This window comes from Schistocerca cancellata, chromosome 3 (genome assembly GCF_023864275.1).
Source record: "Schistocerca cancellata isolate TAMUIC-IGC-003103 chromosome 3, iqSchCanc2.1, whole genome shotgun sequence".
NCBI classification, from domain to species: domain Eukaryota; kingdom Metazoa; phylum Arthropoda; class Insecta; order Orthoptera; family Acrididae; genus Schistocerca; species Schistocerca cancellata.
The window spans coordinates 37,282,170-37,306,757 of NC_064628.1; the positions used below are offsets into that span (position 1 = coordinate 37,282,170).

Below are 24,588 nucleotides of genomic sequence, written 5' to 3' on the forward strand. Positions count from 1 at the left end.
AAATCCTTCTTCATAAGTATAAATCTCACACACTCACACAATTACTCATACCCATGTGGCTACTCTCTCCAGACATTAAGGCCTGACTATGAATGCATCAGACTTGGGCAGCAATTGGGTCAAGTGAATGGTCATGGGGATAAGTAGGTGAATGCTGGGGCTGGGGCTTGGGATGGGGGCAGGGGCAGGGGAGGGGCAGAGAAGAAGAAATGACAAAAGGAACTGTGGCCTAAAGAGACCTGCAACATAATAATGAACCTGCCCTCCAAAAACCTCAGCCCCCCTAGAAGTATCAGTCCTCTCCAAAGGTCTTACCTTCTGCCCCATTCCCAAATTCCATCATGTTGAGTTTGTTAAAGACCTCCTCTCAAACTTCCACTCCTAAAGCAGAAATACTTACTCTCCATTAACCCTACCAACCAGAGTTAACCTAAAACCATTATTAAACCCTACCTGATTCTGTTTACTCTTTATCCAACAGTGATCCACCCCCACTGCCTCCCAGAACAACCCCTGTTAATTTTCCTGAATTTTCTAACCTCGAACATTACCTCTCCATCATTCCTCAAATCCCTCAACATGAAAATCAACCTCACATCCATAGAAAACAAAAAAACCACAATCCACCACCAAAAAACTGACGGCAACCTTATAATCCTATCTGCCGGGAGAGGCTCCACCACTGTGGTTACGAGTCATAAATATTAACCTGTCAGAAGGATTCTGCCAGCTGTCAGATATATCCAATACAAGTCCTGCCAGAGGAACTCCACTCCAGAAATCCAGCACGATCTACAGCCTCTCCTCAAAAACTTGGGTCCAACCCCGAACCTCTCCCAGTCTCTCTCTCTCTCTCTCTCTCTCTCTCTCTATCTATTTATCTCTCCCACCCCCACAACTCTCAAAACTCCTACCTTCTACATGGTTCCTGAACTGCATAACACAACCCAGGACACTCAACTGTGGCCAGTTACTGTGTCACCACAGAGAGAATCTTTGCTCTTGTGGATCAATACCTTCAGCCTATACCCATAGCCCCCCCTTCTACGTAAAAAACATCAACCACTTTCTCCACAGACTCCTCATGGTTCCTATTCCTTTACCACATGCTCATCACTGTCAGTGTCACCTAATTCTATACTAATATCCTCAATGCCCAAATTTTGTCACTACAGAGCACTACCTTTCCGAATTCCCGACTGATGCCAAATCTAAAACCTCCTTCCTGGTCACAATGACCAACTATTTCTTCACCCATAATTACTTCTCCTTTGAAGGCATCATCTAAAAACAAATCTGTGGTACAGTAATGAGAACCCACATGGCACCATCTTACACTAATCTATTCATGGGTCATCTACAGAAATTCTTCCTAACCATTCAGAATCCCAAACCCATTACCAGGTTCAGATTCACTGATGTCATCTGCATGATCTGGACAGCAATGAGAACCCACATGGCACCATCTTACACTAATCTATTCATGGGTCATCTACAGGAATTCTTCCTAACCATTCAGAATCCCAAACCCATTACCAGGTTCAGATTCACTGATGTCATCTGCATGATCTGGACAGAGGGTGTCCTCATCTTCATGATCTGGACTGAGAGTGAGGATGCTCTATTCATATTCCACCAGAACCTCAATATCTTCACCCCATTAGCTTCACCTGGTCCTCCTCAGGCCGACAAGCTACACTCCTTGATGTCAACCTCTGCCTCAAGGACGGCTACATGAGTACCTTCGTCAATGACAAAACTAGGAACCACCAACAATACTTCCACTTTGACAGCTGCCACCCACACTGCACCAAGAAGTTCCTTTCATACACCCTAGCCACCTGTAGTCATCCAATCTGGAGCGATGAGTGGTCCATCTCCAAAAATACCATGGGTCTCAGTGATGCATACACAGACTTAAATTACGCCGACAACCTTCTCCAGAAACATATTATGCATGCTTTGTCTCACCAGTCACCCACTATCCTCCACATACCCACAGTCCAACTACAAAGGAGAGTCCCTCTTATGTGTCAGTACCATCCACAACTGAAGAAATTAAATCACATTCTCCACCTCTGTTTCGATTATCTGTCATCCTGCCCTAAAATGAGAAACATCCTGCCCACTATCCTTCCCACGCTTCCCACAGTGGTATTCCATCAACCACCATACCTAGGCAATATCCTCAGCTGCAATGAATACTAACAAGCTGCCTGTCCACATGAATGGCCATTGTTAAACTGTGGCCAAAGATGGATCACCCAGTTGCTGAACATACTGCCAAACATGAAATTCTTCTCTTTAATAACTGCTTCACTGCCTGTGCCATCTACATCCTTTACATTTACTCCAGCTTTTCTGAATTGCGCATGTAGAAACTCTCACTACAACATATCCTTTGTTCCTGTAAGACCCCTGGCCTTAACCTTCACAAGACGCTGCAATCCACCTGCATATTCTCTTCCCTGCTACCACGACAGTACACACACAACTTTGTCACGAACCTGAAATATTTCCGGTATTCTTTTTCAATGTGCCTGTCTACGACTTGGCGGTACATATATTACAGTTTTGTGTGATGAAATCCTCTTGAGTTTCCATTGGGGTATCTGCGTTGACAACTGTGTCTTGCAAAATGGTGATGAGACTGACAGTTAATGAAACATCACAGAATTTCAGTACCACCATGCAGATGAAAGCTCAAGAATATTTCAACAGTATTCGCCAGAAAGTCAACATTCACTTATACATTTTTAAGTGTTTCTCTGTCTGGTCTTTGATTAAGTGTTTCACAATTTGTGGGTTAGGCCGGTATTACACTATCAAATTTCTTTGTCAAAGATTTGATCAAAGATGTCATCCAATATTCCGTCCAATATATTTGACAAAGATCTTTGACGTAGCGCTAGAGGGGGTATTACACTGTCATCAAATTTTTCGTCAAAGTTCAAGATGGCTGACAACAACTTGTTACTAACCGCAGCAGTTCTACGTACTCCAATTGCATTGTGTGCACATGCGGAAAAGAAGTGGGGGAAAAAATGGAACCATACATACGAGGTTGACAGTCTTAAAAGTCCTGGGATTACAACTTGATAATAAATTCAGTTGGGAGGAGCACACCACAGAACTGCAGAAAGGCCTTAACAAATCTGTATTTGCAATTCGAGTGTTAGCAGACATAGGAAACATAAAAATGAAAAAGTTTGCTTACTTTCATTCCATAATGTCATATGGGATAATATTTTGGGGTAAATCTTGAAGTCAAACAAGTTTTCAAGGTCCAAAAGCGTGTAATACGTATTATTTGTGGAGTAAATTCACGGACCTCCTGCAGAAACCTCTTCAAAGAACTGGGTATACTAACTACTGCCTCTCAGTACATTTACGTCTTAATGAAATTTGTCGTAAATAATATATATCTTTTTCCAAGAAACAACTCAGTTCATACATACAATACCAGGAACAAAAATGATCTGCACAAGGACTTAAAAGCGTCTGTGATCTATTCTGTTACTCGTTTTTATTCTCTGTGGGTGTTTTTAGTATTTGGAAAAAGGGACCGATGACCATCGCAGTCTGGTCCCTTTAATCCCACAAACCAACCAACTTACTTTAGTTCAAAAAGGGGTCCACTACTCAGAAACACTCATCTTCAATAATTTGCCAGGAAACATAAAAAATTTAGTTGGAAATAAAGATCAGTTTAAAAGGAGCCTGAAAGACTACTGGCCAACTCCTTCTACTCCATTGGCGAAATTTTTAATAGAAACAAATTATGTATTGTATTTATTCATACTGTCAGTATTGTTATTTCAGCTTTAAAAAAATCGACATGTTCCACATCCACGAGGCTCTCCTCAGCACGGATCTATGGAACGAAAAACTAATCTAATCTGGGTGAAGCCGTGGGTTTTACGACGAAACGATAAAAGCATTCAACAAAACTTGTTACGTGAGCTTACAGTGGAAGACGTCAAGTCGTATATCAATTACTCAAGAATGGATGAGCATACATTTCTGTATGTGCTCAATGAAGTGTATCCTCATATCACAAAGCACAATATTCACTTAAGAACTGCTACATCTTCAGAAGACAGGCTCACTATAACACTCCCATTCCTTGCTACAGGAGAGGGTTATGTTAGGTTAGGTTAGGTTAGATAAGGTTAGGTCTCCAATCTTCTTAATCTATTTTTGTATTCAGGGTGCCTCACGTTGTAAAGCACCTCATCAGCTTCAGACATCTCTATTAATTTTGTAGTTGTCGGCACGCACCAATTGTATTTACCGGCAATGGTTATAAAAACACTACAGACGACAGTACGCTGCAGCGATGCTAGCGCTCCATGTGGTAACATGTCACATTGCAGTGAACAGAAGACAAGCGGTTTCTTTGATCAAATATACAGCGAGGCCCTAGATTTGATCAAATATTGGACGACATTTGACAAAGTCCCTATTACACTATCAAATATCTTTGACAAAGATATTGGACAAAGATATTGGACAAAGAAATTTGATAGTGTAATACCGGCCTTATGTTATTAGATGTTGTCCAACTGAAATTATGGAAAATATTTTCACTGTAAGCAGTTTACCTTTTTCCACCAGCATCGTGTTTGGGCTTCTATTGTACTACAATACTTTAGTTATTTTACATTGTGATTTTAAAACAATAGCCAGCATTTTAGATGGAGAACAAGAGAGAGAGTTTACAATGTTTGCTCTAGATGTCCTTAATTTTCTTGAAGTTTGTGTTCTGCACTTACAAGGAGAGGCCCTCGGGGATGGGATTGACTTTTTGAAACAGTTTATATGGAGTTGTAGATTACAGTGCCAATTATTTCATTCTGGAGCCATTAACGCTGAATTGACAAAAAATTGGTATTTTTTCTTGATGTTTTACAGCTTCAAAATTGATAATCACTCATATATTGATAATGTGGCGTAGTAGTTAACATACATGCCTGACATTCAGATGATGGTGAGTTCAAATCTCACGTGCTTTGAAACTTTTAATTTTTAAAACTTTATTGAAATTATTTTGATCATTTTTTATATTCAATTAATTGACTTAATGATAATTCTTTTTAATTTCTAATCCCTTCACTTCTCCGATTTTTTCTTCCTGTCACACTTTTTTCTTCTGGAAACTTTGTGCGTATGATTTTAATTATCTTTACTTATCTACTGCAATATTTAAATATTTGAACATGTTGATCTATTGGTTCTAAAAAAATGAGATAATCTATTTATATTGGTTGTGCAATGGTGTCACAAATGTGTGTTTTGTATAAAAGATTTACACTTTTTGGATGGTAATCCTCAAACAAACACTTAAAACATAAATTCCTGTTGCACTATGGACAAAATAACACAAATGAAAATTTAAGTGGAAGGAGGGATTACAAATAAAGTGACATTCAAGCAAAATGAGGGAGAGAAACAATCAATGCAATGACATGGACGAAAATATAAGATGACAAACCGAAAGAAACTAAATCAAAGTTAATATATAAAAGTAATTAATCACATGCATAAAGATTCCAAATGAAAAAAGACTGATAGGAAAAAAATAAAAGCAAATGAAAAAATTAATACGATGACATGACAAATGATTAGAAATTTAAAAAAAAATTACATTTAAAGCAGTTTATTGAATAAAAATAATGATGCAAGTCATTGCAATAAAGACTTAAAAATACAGAATTCCAAATCAGCATATAGGATTCGAGCATACAACGTTCTGCACATAAGCACATTTGTTAGCCGCTGCACCATGATGTCAATATATGACCTATTATCAATTTTAAATCTCTAAAAAATCACAGAAAATTATGAACCTTTTTTTGTTAATTACTTGCTAATAAAGGCCCACCAGGATGAATGGCTTGAAGTTGAGATACCTGGGACTCAATCCTACATCACTGTATGCATGGTTTCAGAAAGTCAATCTCACCACTGCGGAACCCTCCTTGCCAGGTAAAACTGACAGCTAATTGAAAACAGAAATAAGTATCAGTCGCAATTTCAATCATGTGATAAGCTTTAAGCAACACAAGAATTATTTCAAACAATCTTGATGGCATCTCTAATAGTCTGATTTATTGCCAATGCAAAGAAACTACAACTCAAACAATTAGCAAATAGTGAAGTAGAAAAAAAAATTGGCTTTGCAAACATTGAAACAACTATAAAAAATTGAACAAAAGACACTAAGAAATTTTTGGCAGTCTCTGCACTTGTTTCCTGAATCCTGTTTGGCAAACTTTCTACACTTCCTCATCACTTGCTTTTTCCCTTCAATTGGTTTCTGCTTTTGTGCAGTGTGTGTTTTATTAAGATGTCTCTTTTGCATCTCCCTTGGCGCTTCCATTGGAAGATGTAGTCCCTTTATTATTTTTAATCTATTTTCATACAGGGTCATTTCACTACCTGCGTATTTGTTCTACAAGAATGCACACTGAAAATTAGCTTGACAATTATAATTAAAAGAATTGTTTTTAGCCCAGTGGACAGTCTTTTGTTTACATAAATAATACAACAGAATTTGGTCCTGCCTGTCGGTCCCAGATACATTTGCACTGTATTTGGCACTTGACAATGACTTTGAGACTATTTGCTGGCATATATCTATCGCATGTACCACTTTATTATGATAGTCTTCCATTTTCTGGTCATCACGCTTTGCCAATAGCGAGCAACTGTATTTCCTTTACCCAGTTCTGCAGAAATAACTTTTTCAGTCCTCTTCCTGCTGTTTAACATTAGTGTCCCATGCAATACATATTCAGATTCAATAAGGTGTCACCCAATGAAAAACTACTGTAACATTTGTCTATTTAAGATGACAGCCAACTTGCAGCTTCTCCTTTCCAGCATAAGAAGTTCCACCCATATTCTGAAGTATCACCTTGCACATGGTGCATTTATTTCTAAAAGCCTTCTGGATTGTTCAGTGTGTATATTTTAATGCCATATTTATGCATTTTGTTTCATATACTTTGTCTAAACTTTAAACGCTAATGGACAATCTTCCCCTGGATGGAATGATTGATTCATCCAAAGACAGGCCTCTTCCAGGGTAATACACAGGAGACATTCTATGTTAAACATGGAAAATCCAGGGAGGAATAATGACAGTATTATGAAAACGTTAGATTGCTACTCAGCATATAGCGGAGATCCTGAGTCGCAGATAGTCACAACAATAAACTGTCAAACAACTGAGCTTTTGGCCAAAAAGACCTTCGTCGGAATTAGGCAACATACAAACACATGCAGTTGCGCGAATGTGTGTGTATGGTGTCTAATTTCAATTAAGGTCATTTTGGCAGAAAGCTAACTTGTTTAACAGACTTTTGTTTTATCTATTTGCGATGCACCAGTCTATTTTCATGACACACTATTGTTAAAATTATTTAGTCTAACTCATATAACTGATCATTTCATTTGCATGTCCTAACTGTGGATTTTTAACAAAATATAATCAATGCAAGATTATTATATACTGGTATCTACTCCTACTCTGCACAATTATTCTATTTTGAAAGAGCTGACCTTTGTTCTAGTAGTGTTGGGATTGGACAGATTTCACATTACCTATGTGTAAATAAAACAGCCAAAAAGATAAGTTTCTGTCTATACAAACATGTTTCAAACAATAAATTTTAGGCTCGTTCATAGCATTATTGCTCAGAAATGTGATCACAGCATTGTCGTTCATTTAATCAACTATACACTGGAGTATCCAGGATGGAATAACGGCAGTATTATGAACAGGAAAAATTGCTATTCGCCATAGAGAGTAAATGTTGAGTCACAGACAGGCATAACAAATAGATTGCTAAAGTGTGAGCTTTCTGCCAAAAGGCCTTATTCTAACACAGAAAAAACATATACATTCATGCAAGCGCAACTCTCACACATGACCACTTTGTCTGGCCACTGAGGCTGTACTATTAGCAACTGTGCCTCATGGTGGTGCAATCTTGGTGGGGGAAGTAAGGAGAAGGCTGGGACAGGAAGGGGAAAGGATAGCAGAGCTGGGGTGGGGAAGAGTGTTGTACTGCTTCTTGCATGCAGGAATGTGGTGTGGACACGGCTAGGTGCAGCTGGGAAGTTTGGGGGTGTGGCTGAAGGATGGGTGAAAGACAGGGACCAGCGAAGGTCGAGGCCAGTGGGTTTATGGGAATATTGGATGTATTGCGCGGTGAGTTCCCACCTGCACAATTCAGAAAAGCTGGTGTTGGTACAAAGGATCCAGATTTCACAAGGTGTGAAGCAGTCGCTGAAGTGAAGAATGTTGTGTTGGGCAGAATGTTCAGCAACTGGGCAGTCCAGCTGTCTCTTGGCCACAGCTTTTCAGTGACCATTCATGCAGACAGATAGTTTGTTGGTTGTGATGCACACACAGTATGCAGCACAGTGGTTGCAGCTTAGTTTGTATATAATATGATTTATTTCATGTGCTTCCTTGACTTTGGTGATGGTTGTGACCAGATTGGAGTAGGTGGTGATGGGAGGATGTACGGGACAGGTCTTGCATCCACGTCTATTACAATGATGTAAGTGATTAGGCAAGGTGTTGGTAGCACATATGGCGTATGGATGGACAAAGATATTGCACACATTTGGTCGGCACCAGAACACCAATATGGGAGGGGTTGGAAGGATATAGGGTAAGACATTTCTTATTTCAAGGTACAAGAAGAGCTAGTTGAAACTCTAGTGTAGAATGTGATTCAGTTGTTCCAGTCCTGGGTGGTATTGAGTCACACAGGGAGTGCTTCTTTGTGGTCAGATGGTGGCAATGTGGGAGGTGGAAGGTAACTGGAGAGACGAGGCAGGGAGGTCTGTTTCTGTACATGGTTGGGAGTGTAGTTTTAGTCTGTGAAGCCCTCAGTGAGCCCTTGATCTTTGAAGAGGAACTCCTTGTCACTACAGATTGCGAAGGACATGGTTCGCTAGGCTGTATGGAAGGGATCTCTTAGAAGGGAATTGGCAGTAGCTGTTGAAGTGGAGGTATTGCTGGTAGTTGGTAGGTTTGACACGGAGAAAGATCCTAATGTAGTGATCACTGAGGTGGAAGTCAGCATCGACGAACATAATTTGCTTGGTTGAGGAGGACCAGTTGAAGTGAACAGAAGAGAAGGTATTGAGACTCTGGAGGAGTGTGGATAGTGTGTCCTCACCCTTGGTCTACATCACAAAAATATCATCAATGAATCTGAACCAAGTGAGGTGTTTGGGATTATGGGTGGTTAGGAAGGATTCCACTAAATGGCCTGTGAATAGGTTGGTATACGATGGTGCCATGTGGGTGCCCATTGCTGTACTACAAATTTGTTTGTAGGTAATGTCTGCAAAGGTGAAGTAATTGTGGGTGGTGATATAGTTGATCTTGGTGATCAGGAAGGAGGTTGTAAGTTCGGTATCAGTCAGGCATTGGGAAAGGTGTATTCAATAGGGCCAAGGCCATGGGCATTAGACATGATAGTGTAGAGAGAAGTGGCATCAACAGCGACAAGCAGTGCATTTTGTAGTAAAGTAACAGGAACTGTGGAGAGTTAGTGGAGGAAATGGCCAATGTTGAACCCTGCCTGACTCAGTTCAGTCCTCCATCCAGCTGTGATACACCCCCACTGCTCCCCCCCCCCCCCCCCCCAAAAAAAATTTCACCATCTATTAACCATTCTTGAATTTCTTAACCTGAAACCCTGCCTCACCATCATTCCCCAAATCCCTCAACATGTAAGCTAACCTTCCATCTGCAGAAAGAACTGCAATCCACCACCTAAGAACTACTCCTGACCTTACAAGTCTACATGTCAATAAAGGCTCCATTACTACAGTTTTGAACCGCAAGGATTAGCTGGTAAAAGGACTCGGCCAGCTGCAGGTTCATCCACCTGCCACAATGACTCTATTATAGAAATACATCAGGACCTACAGTTTCTTCTCAGTCCTTAGGCCTATCTGAGAACCTCTCCACTGAGTCTCTCTCTCTCTCTCTCTCTCTCTCTCTCTCTCTCTCTCCTCAATCCTACCACACTGACACTCCTACCTTCTACATGTCCATAAACCCAACCACTCAGGCACTCAGGATGTCCCATTGTGACTGCTTATTATGCACCTACTGAGAGAATCTCTGCAACTCACTGACCACCACCTACAGCCTATTGCCCATAACCTTCCCTCTTACACCAAACACAGCAACAATTTTCATCACAGGGCACTACAGATGCATCTTTGTCAGAACTGCAGTGTGTGGCTGAAAATTATCATGAAGAAGAACAATGCTTGATGACAACATTCCTCATCACTTGTTCAGAATTACCCTTTGTACACAATGAAGAGTCGCACTGTACAAGGCTGCAGTGAAGACCATGTCATGTTCCACAAATTTATCCAACGAAATTCTTTTTTGGTCCTAGAACACAGTAGCCATGTACATTCTAATGGAATTGCACTTCTTTCGTTTACTTGAGAAATGAGAATACGTTCACAATTTGGATTGCTCTTTTGTTTCTTCAGTTTCATAATGGACCCATTTCTCATCCCCTGTAACAATTATGCTCTAAAAACCTTCTGTTTCATCATGGTAGCAATGAAGAAATGTTGAGGTGGTGACCATTTGCTTTGTTTTGTTAGTCAGGCAACATCTTGGGGACCCATCTTGCACAGATTTTGTGGTTCTGAAGTCTCTCACTGATGTTGGTATACTGAGGTGACCTCGAAATTTGAGGAAACAAATCAGTCAACACAGAAATTGTAAACTGACGATTTGCTTGAAGCCCCTCACCTACTCACCGAACAAGATCAACAGTTGAAACTCGCTTCCTTCCCTGACGACCTGTTTCATCGATGTCTGAACATCTTGCTTCAAAGTTCCTGCAACATTGCTGCATACATTACACATTACTCATCAGACGATGAATTTCAGCTATTTGCATCCTTTAGCACGAAGAAATCAAATGACAGCATGCACTTCACACATGGCAGGAGACACTATTGTTGTAGGTTCATTTACATGCTCACTGAATGCTCAGAACTGACAAATGCGACATGATGCAATTGAAGGACATACTAGAGATACTGTGCTACACATGTGTACAAAGCTTGGACTTTGAACAGTACATCACCCATACTTAACAGAACTTGCTGAACTAGCACTCTTGGCAGAAAGGATATCACTGAGAAATAGCCTACCTACATTGTACAGCAGGCTGTTCCAGCTGGAATGCCAACATGCAGGAAGCTGGGCATCTACAGGCGAAGGTGGGCAAATAGCTGACTCACAATCAGACTTGCATACACGATCATACTGCACTGGCCAAGCACGTATGGACTGGTATGGCCAAGCTGCTCGAGCATGCAAAGAACACGTGCTATAGGGGTGTCTCACAGATAGTCTACAATACCTGTGCCTGCCTGTGAGTGTGACATGGGGCGTCTTCGGTTGCCCTTGTCCAATGGGGTAGCATTGAAACAGCCTGTTCTAGGGTTTATCTCCAGAATGAGCACTGTCTTGAAACTTCCTGGCAGATTAAAACTTTGTGTCACATCAAAACATGAACTTGATATCATGCCTTCTGCAGGCAATGCTCTTATCAACTGAGCTATGCAGACACGACTCACAACCCGCCATTACAGTTTCAATTCTGACAGTACCCCACAGTTAAAATTCTTGGAAGAACAGTAGGTCAAAGCTAAAGAGTTTAACCATGGAAAAGGGGGATAGATGATCTACAAAGCATTAAAGAACACAAAACCCACAAATGTATGAAGTAGTATCGCTGATCACGACAACAGCTGGACAGACCAAAACAATGAACAGAAAATTGCTTCAAGATAACTGATCAACAGCATCACATTCCTTCTGTGCTTCTGTGATACAAAAAAGAAACCCTTTTACTTTGGGATAACTTCTTTCTCCCTATACATGTACCAGAATTAGATCCTATACCAAAATAAATGATTCCTCAAGGCAGAATTAAGTGCAAACATAATAAAAATACCATTCCCCCATTCCCTCTGTGTTTTACTTGTGTTTAGAAGTAATATGTCTAGGATTCAAATAATTTAGGAGTGAAAGTAACAACTCACCAAATCTTACAAGCACTGAGTCATCAGCAGCTTTCTGACAAATCTTTTTTTGAGCTACACACACACACACACACACACACACACACACACACACACACACACAAAGTGTGCATGCATGCTTGTGCAAGTGTGTGCATTTGTGTGTCTACACTCTAAAAATTCATCTGAAAGCTAACAAAATTTTCAAGCTTGTGTGCCAGTTGACAACTCACCATTCCTACTATTCAGTGAGTTGTTATCTCCACTTCAAAATTAGTTACACTCTATACCACAATTTCCAAGGTTTATTCTTTCAAGTGGAAATTTTATTCCATCAAAATGTTTGCAGAGATTTCCATATTTTTCTAGACTGAAATTTCTAATTTGCTTGAACGAATAGTTGTTTAATGTTAGAGCAAGTTTTGTTTGTCAGAGCTTCTTTCCACAAGAGATAGTCTTTTAATGTCACATCATATATTAGTGATTGTTCTCAGTATCATTTGAGAAATGCAGTGAAATATGATATGGAATTGTTTTTGCAGAATAATTAAAATGTTCATTGTAAGCTTAATTTTGACTGAGAAAAATCAAACTATATATGACTATTTCATGAATATATTTATGCACTATGGGAAGTAAATGAATGAATGAAAAACATCACACAATTGTTGATGAGCAACTACAGATTGTTTTTTCCTATTCTCAGACAGACAAAGTGTATTCACAGAGTAGCTTCAGTCGACAATCACACTCCAGTGGAATTGAAAGAAGTAATTTAAACAAACATTTTTCAAGTTCTGTACCCAGAATACCACTGCAGAAGTAACAGATTAATTTTTTTCGTGCAACTGTACATTGCTATGATCTCAGGACCTTCCATGTTACTGTATCAGCTATGAAACCAAATAGTTAATTCTTTTCCACACGAACTGGTTCACATCAAAATTATTTGCTAGCAAATTAGAATCAAGACTGCTTGCAGCTTTTGTCATCAGCTAAGTCAATAGTTATCAAAGGAATATTTTGCAGACGAATTTTTGGCAGGACACTATACATTCTTTTTGAAACTGAATCAATACTGCAGCCTCCTTGTCTTAAATATATCAAATTCAAAGGAACAAACTTTCTGAGAGTAAATCAGTATATTTTTTAACATCATTATTCTTCAACATTCCAGTTTTCATTCCAGAATTCCAAAATCATGGTCAGACCAGTGGGTTGAAATGGATCTAATTGAACAATAAATTGAAATATTCAGAAGATGCCAACAAAATAAAAAGATAAATCTGGCACACAATAGCTATTGCTTTGCAAGCTTAGCTCGTGTACTTTATTTCATGTTTATCCTTCTGCAGTCACTTCATGAATTTCTTGTTGTGTGAAGTGCTTCCCATTGCCATTAGCACGTGATGTTTGAATTCTTCAGTTATTTGCCAAAACACATATTGGAGGGAGAAAACACCAAACTAGCAATGTTCACAATGTAGAGCTCTCCAAGAGTCTTTCAATAGATCGTGAAACACACTCAACCACAAGTGTGCACTTGAAGACATACTGTAACCATAGCATATTACTTTGTTTAAAATAAACACTGTGGTTGCTCATGATCCTGTCACATGAAGATAAAAGTCATACTACATAATTTCAAACCTACAACTGACACAGTATTTGATCTTCCAAGAACAAGCTGAGAAAGAAGTCAGTGTGGGTACTCAAACTTGGAAAAAATGAGAGGCTCTGATAATTCTATAAATGGGGAAGAAGATGATGTCATAACAAGGTCTTGATAAATTAGAGGGGGAAGGGGGAAATGGGAAGTGGGAAGGGGGGAGGAAGAGGGGGAGATAAAGTGGAACATCTTGCATTACAATAATGACTTTTCTTTTTTCACATCCTAGCCATAAAATCCAACAAGTTGAATTTCACCACAGTTTTTAAACGTCAATAATTTATATGGAATAATATACCTGTAATTAACACACTTTGAAATATTAAGTATTTTAAAATTTGTGATTTCTAAATCTCAATAAAATTAAATTACAATGCTAGACTAAAAAAATGGAATTGCCTGAGATTTTATGAAATTCCCTGAGATTTACCTGATTTTTCAAAGAAACCGTAATTCATTGAGAATTCCAAGTTTTCCAGAACAATTGCCACCCTGGCTCTGTTCCATGTAAAGAATATCATAATGTCTGTTGTTGTAGTCATCAGTCAGAAGACTGGTTTGATACAGATCTCCACGCCAGTCTATCCTCTGTAAATCTCGTCATTGATGCGTATCTAGTACAGCCTCCATCAATTTGACCCTGCTTATAGCATTTGAGCCTTGGTCTTCCTCTACAATTTGTATCTTTCACACTTCCCTCCATTATCAAATTGAAGATTCCTAACTGTCCCAGGAAATGTCCTATTGACTAATCCCTACTTGTAGGAGGTTCTGCCATAAATGTATTTTTCCCTCAATTTGGTCCAGTACCTCATTAGTATTCACAATCCACCCACATAATTTTCAGCGTTCTTCTGTAGCACCAAAATTCAAGAGTTTCTATTCTCTTCTTGTCTGAACTGTTTACTGACTGTGTTCCACTTCTGATCAAAGCTCCACTCTACATAAATACTTTCAATGCTATAAAATTGCTCTTTTCAGAAATGCTTTTCTTTCTGTTGGCAGTACGCATTTTACATTGTTTGTACAACAGCCATCAACAAATTATTATTATTATTATTATTATTATTATTATTATTTTCCCAAACAGCAGACGTCACTTACTTCTTTTAATGTCTTATTTCCTATTCCAAGTTTCTCAGCATTGCCTAATTTGACTACCTTCAATTATCCTTGTTTTACTTTTGTTGATGTTGATCTTATAACTTCTTGTCAAGACTTGATACACCTTTAACTGTTCTTCCAAGTCCTATACTGACCCTGACAAAATTACAGTGTCATCAGCAAATATAGAAGTTTTAATGTCTTCTCCATACACTTTAACTACCTTTCCAAATTTCTTATTGGTTTCCTTCACAGCTTGCTGAATGTGTAGATGGACTGGAGTTAGGCTACAACTTTGTCTAACTCTCTTCTCAACTAATTTTTCCCTTTCATGTCCTTCAACTCTCACAACTGCTCTGGTTTCTGCACAAGTTGTGAATTAACTCTAACTACCTTATTTTATCATTGCTGTCTTCAGGCTGACTCTCACAAAGATCTCAATAAATTAGAAGGGATGTCGTCTGCTCCAGAGACCTTATTTCAACTTAGGCCTTTCAGGGTTCTGACAAATTTACATTAACATTTACATAGATACTCCGCAAGCCCCCCCATGAACCATGGACCTTGCCATTGGTGGGGAGGCTTGCGTGCCTCAGCGATACAGATAGCCGTACCGTAGGTACAACCACAACGGAGGGGTATCTGTTGAGAGGCCAGACAAACATGTGGTTCCTGGAGAGGGGCAGCAGCCTTTTCAGTAGTTTCAAGGGCAACAGTCTGGATGATTGACTGATCTGGCCTTGCAACAATAACCAAAACGGCCTTGCTGTGCTGGTACTGCGAACGGCTGAAAGCAAGGGGAAACTACGGCCGTAATTTTTCCCGAGGGCATGCAGCTTTACTGTATGATTAAATGATGATGGCGTCCTCTTGGGTAAAATATTCCGGAGGTAAAATAGTCCCCCATTCGGATCTCCGGGCGGGGACTACTCAAGAGGATGTCGTTATCAGGAGAAAGAAAACTGGCGTTCTACGGATCGGAGCGTGGAATGTCAGATCCCTTAATCGGGCAGGTAGGTTAGAAAATTTAAAAAGGGAAATGGATAGGTTAAAGTTAGATATAGTGGGAATTAGTGAAGTTCGGTGGCAGGAGGAACAAGACTTCTGGTCAGGTGACTACAGGGTTATAAACACAAAGTCAAATAGGGGTAATGCAGGAGTAGGTTTAATAATGAATAGGAAAATAGGAATGCGGGTAAGCTACTACAAACAGCATAGTGAACGCATTATTGTGGCCAAGATAGATACGAAGCCCACACCTACTACAGTAGTACAAGTTTATATGCCAACTAGCTCTGCAGATGACGAAGAAATTGAAGAAATGTATGATGATATAAAAGAAATTATTCAGATAGTGAAGGGAGACGAAAATTTAATAGTCATGGGTGACTGGAATTCGAGTGTAGGAAAAGGGAGAGAAGGAAACGTAGTAGGTGAATATGGATTGGGGCTAAGAAATGAAAGAGGAAGCCGCCTGGTAGAATTTTGCACAGAGCACAACTTAATCATAGCTAACACTTGGTTTAAGAATCATGATAGAAGGTTGTATACATGGAAGAACCCTGGAGATACTAAAAGGAATCAGATAGATTATATAATGGTAAGACAGAGATTTAGGAATCTGGTTTTAAATTGTAAGACATTTCCAGGGGCACATGTGGACTCTGACCACAATCTATTGGTTATGACCTGTAGATTAAAACTGAAGAAACTGCAAAAAGGTGGGAATTTAAGGAGATGGGACCTGGATAAACTGAAAGAACCAGAGGTTGTACAGAGTTTCAGGGAGAGCATAAGGGAACAATTGACAGGAATGGGGGAAAGAAATACAGTAGAAGAAGAATGGGTAGCTTTGAGGGATGAAGTAGTGAAGGCAGCAGAGGATCAAGTAGGTAAAAAGACGAGGGCTAGTAGAAATCCTTGGGTAACAGAAGAAATATTGAATTTAATTGATGAAAGGAGAAAATATAAAAATGCAGTAAATGAAGCAGACAAAAAGGAATACAAACGTCTCAAAAATGAGATCGACAGGAAGTGCAGAATGGCTAAGCAGGGATGGCTAGAGGACAAATGTAAGGATGTAGAGGCTTATCTCACTAGGGGGAAGATAGATACTGCCTACAGGAAAATTAAAGAGACCTTTGGAGATAAGAGAACCACTTGTATGAACATCAAGAGCTCAGATGGAAGTCCAGTTCTAAGCAAAGAAGGGAAAGCAGAAAGGTGGAAGGAGTATATAGAGGGTCTATACAAGGGCGATGTACTTGAGGACAATATTATGTAAATGGAAGAGGATGTAGATGAAGATGAAATGGGAGGTACGATACTGCGTGAAGAGTTTGACAGAGCACTGAAAACCTGAGTCGAAACAAGGCCCCGGGAGTAGACAACATTCCAGTAGAACTACTGACGGCCTTGGGAGAGCCAGTCCTGACAAAACTCTACCATCTGGTGAGCAAGATGTATGAAACAGGCGAAATACCATCAGACTTCAAGAAGAATATAATCATTCCAATCCCAAAGAAAGCAGGTGTTGACAGATGTGAAAATTACCGAACAATCAGTTTAATAAGTCACAGCTGCAAAATACTAACACGAATTCTTTACAGACGAATGGAAAAACTAGTAGAAGCTGACCTCGGGGAAGATCAGTTTGGATTCCGTAGAAATACTGGAACACGTGAGGCAATACTGACCTTACGACTTATCTTAGAAGAAAGATTAAGGAAAGGCAAACCTACGTTTCTAGCATTTGTAGACTTAGAGAAAGCTTTTGACAAAATACAGGGAGCGAAAGGCTATTTACAATTTGTACAGAAACCAGATGGCAGTTATAAGAGTCGAGGGGCATGAGAGGGAAGCAGCGGTTGGGAAGGGAGTGAGACAGGGTTGTAGCCTATCCCCAATGTTATTCAATCTGTATATTGAGCAAGCAGTAAAGGAAACAAAAGAAAAATTTGGAGTAGGTATTAAAATCCATGGAGAAGAAATAAAAACTTTGAGGTTCGCCGATGACATTGTAATTCTGTCAGAGACAGCAAAGGACTTGGAAGAGCAGTTGAACGGAATGGATGGTGTCTTGAAGGGAGGATATAAGATGAACATCAACAAAAGCAAAACGAGGATAATGGAATGTAGTCGAATTAAGTCGGGTGATGCTGAGGGTATTAGATTAGGAAATGAGACACTTAAAGTAGTAAAGGAGTTTTGCTATTTGGGGAGCAAAATAACTGACGATGGTCGAAGTAGAGAGGATATAAAATGTAGACTGGCAATGGCAAGGAAAGCGTTTCTGAAGAAGAGAAATTTGTTAACATCGAGTATAGATTTAAGTGTCAGGAAGTCATTTCTGAAAGTATTTGTATGGAGTGTAGCCATGTATGGAAGTGAAACATGGACGGTAAATAGTTTGGACAAGAAGAGAATAGAAGCTTTTGAAATGTGGTGCTACAGAAGAATGCTGAAGATTAGATGGGTAGATCACATAACTAATGAGGAAGTATTGAATAGGATTGGGGAGAAGAGGAGTTTGTGGCACAACTTGACCAGAAGAAGGGATCGGTTGGTAGGACATGTTCTGAGGCATCAAGGGATCACCAATTTAGTATTGGAAGGCAGCGTGGAGGGTAAAAATCGTAGGGGGAGACCAAGAGATGAATACACTAAGCAGATTCAGAAGGATGTAGGTTGCAGTAGGTACTGGGAGATGAAGAAGCTTGCACAGGATAGAGTAGCATGGAGAGCTGCATCAAACCAGTCTCAGGACTGAAGACAACAACAACAACAACTCCGCAAGCCACCGTATGGTGCCTGGTGGAGGGAACTCTACACCATTACCACTCACTTATTTTTCTCTTCAACTCACAAACAGAGCGAGAGATAAATGACTATCTATATGCCGCCGTATGAGCTATAATTTCTCCTCTCTTATTTTCATGGTCCTTACACACAATGCAAGTTGTCAGCAGTAGAATCGTTCAACAGTCAACTTCAAATGCCGGTTCTGTAAATTCTCTCAATAGTGTTTCTCGAAAACACCTTCCCTCCAGGGATTCCCATTTGAGTCACCTCTGTAACATTTATATGTTGTTCAAACATTTTTTGAGTCATCAGTCTTGTGACTGGTTTGATGCGGCCCACCACGAATTCCTCTCCTGTGCCAACCTGTTCATCTCAGAGTAGCACTTGCAACCTACATTCTCAATTATTCACTGGATGTATTCTGATTTCTGTCTTCCTCTATAGTTTTTGCCCTCTCCACCTCCCTAGTGTACCATGGACATCGTTCCCTGATGTCTCAACTGATGTCCTGTCATCCTGTCCCTTCACCTTCTCAGTGTTTTCCACATATTCCTTTCCTCTCCAATCCTGTGCAGAACCTCCTCATTCATTACCTTATCAGTCCACCTAATTTTCAACATTCGTCTGTAGCATCACATCTCAAATGCTTCAATTCTCTTCTATTCTGGTTTTCGCAGAGTCCATGTTTCACTTCCATTCAATGCTGTGCTCCAAACATGCATTCTCAGAAATTTCTTCCTCAAATTAAGGCCTATGTTTGATACTTGTAGACTTCTCTTGGCCAGGAATGCCTTTTTTGCCAGTGCTAGTTTGCTTTTGATGTCCTCCTTGCTCTGTCCGTTATTGATTCTTTTGCTGCCTAGCTAGCAGAATTCCTTAACTTCATCCTTTTGTGAGCACCAATCCTGAAGTTAAGTTTCTCGCTGTTCTTATTTCTGCTACCTCTCATTACTTTCGTCTTTCTTCGATTTACTCTCAATTCATATTCTGTACTCATTAGACCAGGGGTTCCCAACAAAATTTTCTCGAGGACCCCCTCACCAAGCATAATTGGTACCTTGTCATATCACAGTATCAAGTACCTAAAAAATCCAAATCAAGAGTCTTTTTATACGTTTTCTATTTTTGGTACTTAGAAAAAACATTGACTTATTCATTAATGAAAAAATATTGAGCAGCCAAAACAAAAAAATCTGTTATCATACGAAATAAATGCCATATATTTTTTATTCTAATAGCATCTTGTGGACCCCTCTGGCATAGCTCGCGCACCCCCAGGGGTCTGCGGACCACCTGTTGGGAACCACTGCATTAGACTGTTCATTCCATTCAGAAGATCATGTAATTCTACTTCACTTTCACTCATGATAGCAACATCATCAGTGAACTGTATCATTGATATCCTTTCACCATGAATTTTAATTTCACTCCTCAAGATTTCTTTTATTTCCATCACTGCTTCTTCAAGGTACAGATTGAACAGTAGGGGCAAAAGACTAAATTCCTGTCTTACACCTTTCTTAATCTGAGCACTTCGTTCTTTGTCATCCCTTATGATTATTATTATTATTATTATTTCTTTTCTCAGACGTTATGTCTGGTCTAAAATGGAAAGTGACGCGGACCTTGATCAAATGTGACTTCCTTTTAACTGTACGATATATGTTACATTGCATTTAGGAACATTCGGGTAATTGAACAAGTATCAATAATTACAGATTTCTGTAGTTGTATATATAAGTCTGGATGTAGCTGTATTGCTTTGATGTACTGGTGGATATCGTGTGGTATCACTCCTGTAGTTGATAGTATAATTGGTATAATGTCAACTTTATCCTGATGCCACATGTCCTTGACTTCGTCAGCCAGTTGGATGTATTTTTCAATTTTTTCTCTTGTCCGCCGCTTGTGGTCTCGCGGTGGCATTCTCGCTTCCCGAGCACGGGGTCCCGGGATTTTCACCTGCCTCGAGATGACTGGGTGTTTGTGTTGTCCTCATCATTTCATCATCATCCAGGAAAGTGGCGAAATTGGACTGCGCAAAGGTTGGGAAATTGTACAGGCGCTGATAACCGCGCTGTTGAGCGCCCCACAAACCAAACATCATCATCATCATCATCAATTTTTTCTCCTGTTTTCTTTTGTATATTTGTTGTATTGGGTATGGATATTTCGATTAGTTGTGTTAATTTCTTCTTTTTATTGGTGAGTATGATGTCAGGTTTGTTATGTGGTGTTGTTTTATCTGTTATAATGGTTCTGTTCCAATATAATTTGTATTCATCATTTTCCAGTACATTTTGTGGTGCATACTTGTATGTGGGAACGTGTTGTTTTATAAGTTTATGTTGTAAGGCAAGCTGATGATGTATTATTTTTACTACATTGTCATGTCTTCTGGGGTATTCTGTATTTGCTAGTATTGTACATCCGCTTGTGATGTGATCTACTGTTTCTATTTGTTGTTTGCAAAGTCTGCATTTATCTGTTGTAGTATTGGGATCTTCAATAATATGCTTGCTGTAATATCTGGTGTTTATTGTTTGATCCTGTATTGCAATCATGAATCCTTCCGTCTCACTGTATATATTGCCTTTTCTTAGCCATGCATTGGATGCGTCTTGATTGATGTGTGGCTGTGTTAGATGATACGGGTGCTTGCCATATAGTGTTTTCTTTTTCCAATTTACTTTCTTCGTATCTGTTGATGTTATGTGATCTAAAGGGTTGTAGAAGTGGTTATGAAATTGTAGTGGTGTAGCCGATGTATTTACATGAGTGATTGCTTTGTGTATTTTGCTAGTTTCTGCTCGTTCTAGAAAGAATTTTCTTAAATTGTCTACCTGTCCATAATGTAGGTTTTTTATGTCAATAAATCCCCTTCCTCTTTCCTTTCTGTTTAATGTGAATCTTTCAGTTGCTGAATGTATGTGATGTATTCTATATTTGTGGCATTGTGATCGTGTAAGTGTATTGAGTGCTTCTAGGTCTGTGTTACTCCATTTCACTACTCCAAATGAGTAGGTCAATATTGGTATAGCATAAGTATTTATAGCTTTTGTCTTGTTTCTTGCTGTCAATTCTGTTTTCAGTATTTTTGTTAGTCTTTGTCTATATTTTTCTTTTAGTTCTTCTTTAATATTTGTATTATCTATTCCTATTTTTTGTCTGTATCCCAGATATTTATAGGCATCTGTTTTTTCCATCGTTTCTATGCAGTCGCTGTGGTTATCCAATATGTAATCTTCCTGTTTAGTGTGTTTTTTGCCTTGACTATGCTATTTTTCTTACATTTGTCTGTTCCAAAAGCCATATTTAGATCATTGCTGAATACTTCTGTTATCTTTAGTAATTGGTTGAGTTGTGGATTTGTTGCTGCCAGTAGTTTTAGATCATCCATGTATAGCAAATGTGTGATTTTGTGTGGATATGTTCCAGTAATATTGTATCCATAATTTGTATTATTTAGCATGTTGGATAGTGGGTTCAGAGCAAGGCAGAACCAGAAAGGACTTAATGAGTCTCCTTGGTATATTCCACGCTTAATCTGTATTGGCTGTGATATGATATTATTTGAATTTGTTTGGATATTAAGTGTGGTTTTCCAATTTTTCATTACTATGTTTGGAACTGTATCAATTTAGGATCTACTTTATATATTTCCAATATTTGTAGTAACCATGAGTGGGGTACACTATCAAAGGCTTTTTGGTAATCAATGTATGCGTAGTGTAGTGACCTTTGTTTAGTTTTAGCTTGATATGTCACCTCTGCACCTATTATCAGTTGCTCTTTACATCCTCGTGCTCCTTTGCAACAGCCTTTTTGTTCTTCATTTATAATTTTGTTCTGTGTTGTGTGTGTCATTAATTTCTGTGTAATGACTGAAGTTAATATTTTGTATATCGTTGGTAGGCATGTTATGGGGTGATATTTAGCTGGGTTTGCTGTGTCTGCTTGATCTTTAGGTTACAGATAAGTTATTCCATGTGTAAGTGTATCAGGGAATGTGTATGGGTCTGCAATGTAACTGTTAAATAATTTATGAAGATAATAGAAGGAAACATTCCACGTGGGAAAAAATATCTAAAAACAAAGATGATGTGACTTACCAAACGAAAGCGCTGGCACATCGATAGACACACAAACTAACACAAACATACACACAGAATTCTAGCTTTCGCAACCAACGGTTGCCTCGTCAGGAAAGAGGGAAGGAGAGGGAAAGACGAAAGGATTTGGTTGGTTGGTTGGTTGGTTTGGGGAAGGAGACCAGACAGCATGGTCACCGGTCTCATCGGATTAGAGAAGGATTGGGAAGGAAGTCGGCCGTGCCCTTTCAGAGGAACCATCCCGGCACTTGCCTGGAATGATTTAGGGAAATCACGGAAAACCTATATCAGGATGGCCGGACGCGGGATTGAACGAAAGGATTTGGGTTTTAAGGGAGAGGGTAAGGAGTCATTCCAATCCCGGGAGCCGAAAGACTTACCTTAGGGGGAAAAAAGGACGGGTATACACTCGCACACACACACATATCCATCCACACATATGCAGACACAAGCAGACATAATTTAGTTAGATGTGAATGTGTTGAGGTGAACTTCTTTAGCCAGAAATTTGCTATTTTATCTTCTCCAGGGGCTTTCCAATTGTGAGTAGAATTAATTGCTTGGGTGACTTCATGTTGCAAAATTATCACTTCAGGCATTTGTGGTATCATCTTGTATGTATCTGTTTCTGCTTGTATCCACCGTGCATGTCTGTTATGTTGTACCAGGTTTGACCATATGTTGCTCCAGAAGTGTTCCACGTCTGTTATGTTTGGTGGATTGTCTAGTTTAATGTGTGTGTTATCTATTGTCTGGTAAAATTTCTTTTGGTTTGTGTTGAATGTTTGGTTTTGCTTCCTTCTATTTTCACTTTTTTTTTATCTTCTAAGTCGTTTGGCCAATGCTTGTAATTTCTGCTTCTTTTCATCTAATTGCTCTATCGCTTCTTGTTGTGAGATTTTACCTAGCCTTTTTCGTTTTTTTTCTGGCATTTCATTTCTTATAAATTGTGTTAGCTGTCCGATGGCTTTTCTCAGTTTTTCTATTCTGATCTGTAGCCTGTGTTGCCATGCTGGTTTTGTGGGTTTCTTCTGTGTGTTGGTTGGTTCTGATCTCTGCCTAGTGTGTATATTTAGTGTAGTGAGTGCTCCTATATAAACCAGTAGTTGTAACTCTTCCATAGCTGTGTTTTCATTTATTTTGTTGTGTATGATTGTGTTGATAATTTTTATTGTTGTTTCGAGTTGTGGGTTATTTGGTGGTCTATGCAAGAATGATCTAATGTCTGTATTTGTGTCTTTGTATTCTATATATGTCAGCTGAAATTTCTCTTCTATATCTAACATGTGTGTCACTTCGTGTTCTATTTGCACTTGTTCTGGTGGCTGTCTTAAGATTTCGTTTTCCTCTGATTGTTTAATTGATGCGTGTTGGTCTTTGTTTGTTTGCTCTGGGATGTTTGAGTCCATTACTGTATTTTCTTCTTCTTCTGATTGCACATTATTTTGTTCCAGTATTTGTTGTACTTGTTGTTTGATGTTTTCTAATTCTGACTGGGGTATCCTGTTATTTTTGATTATCACGCGGATCTGATCAGCTAGTTGTTGCTCTGTTAAAAATTTTAATTCTGGGTATCTGGTAATAAATGTTGTGTATGCTTGTGATCTGTATCCAGTTGTGTTGGTTCCTAGGTTTGTTGCTTGGTAATAACAGAACATGAGGCGTGGATTAACTTCATCTGACCATCTCATCCTCTGTCTTTGTTTTCCTTCTAGGGTGGTTGCAGGAAGCATATCCTGCAAAACACCTCTATTTGGATTTAAATCATTTTCCAGTTGGCTAGCAGTGTCGTTACCATTCTGGGTGGGC

At 39.2% G+C, this 24,588-nt stretch overlaps 1 protein-coding gene across 2 annotated transcripts in view; it reads right to left on the reverse strand.

The window, feature by feature from the left end:
• LOC126176861 (WD repeat-containing protein 19) overlaps positions 1-24,588 on the reverse strand; it is a 355,977-nt gene that overhangs the window by 213,762 nt on the left and 117,627 nt on the right. The gene's annotated exons all lie outside the window — the stretch shown is intronic.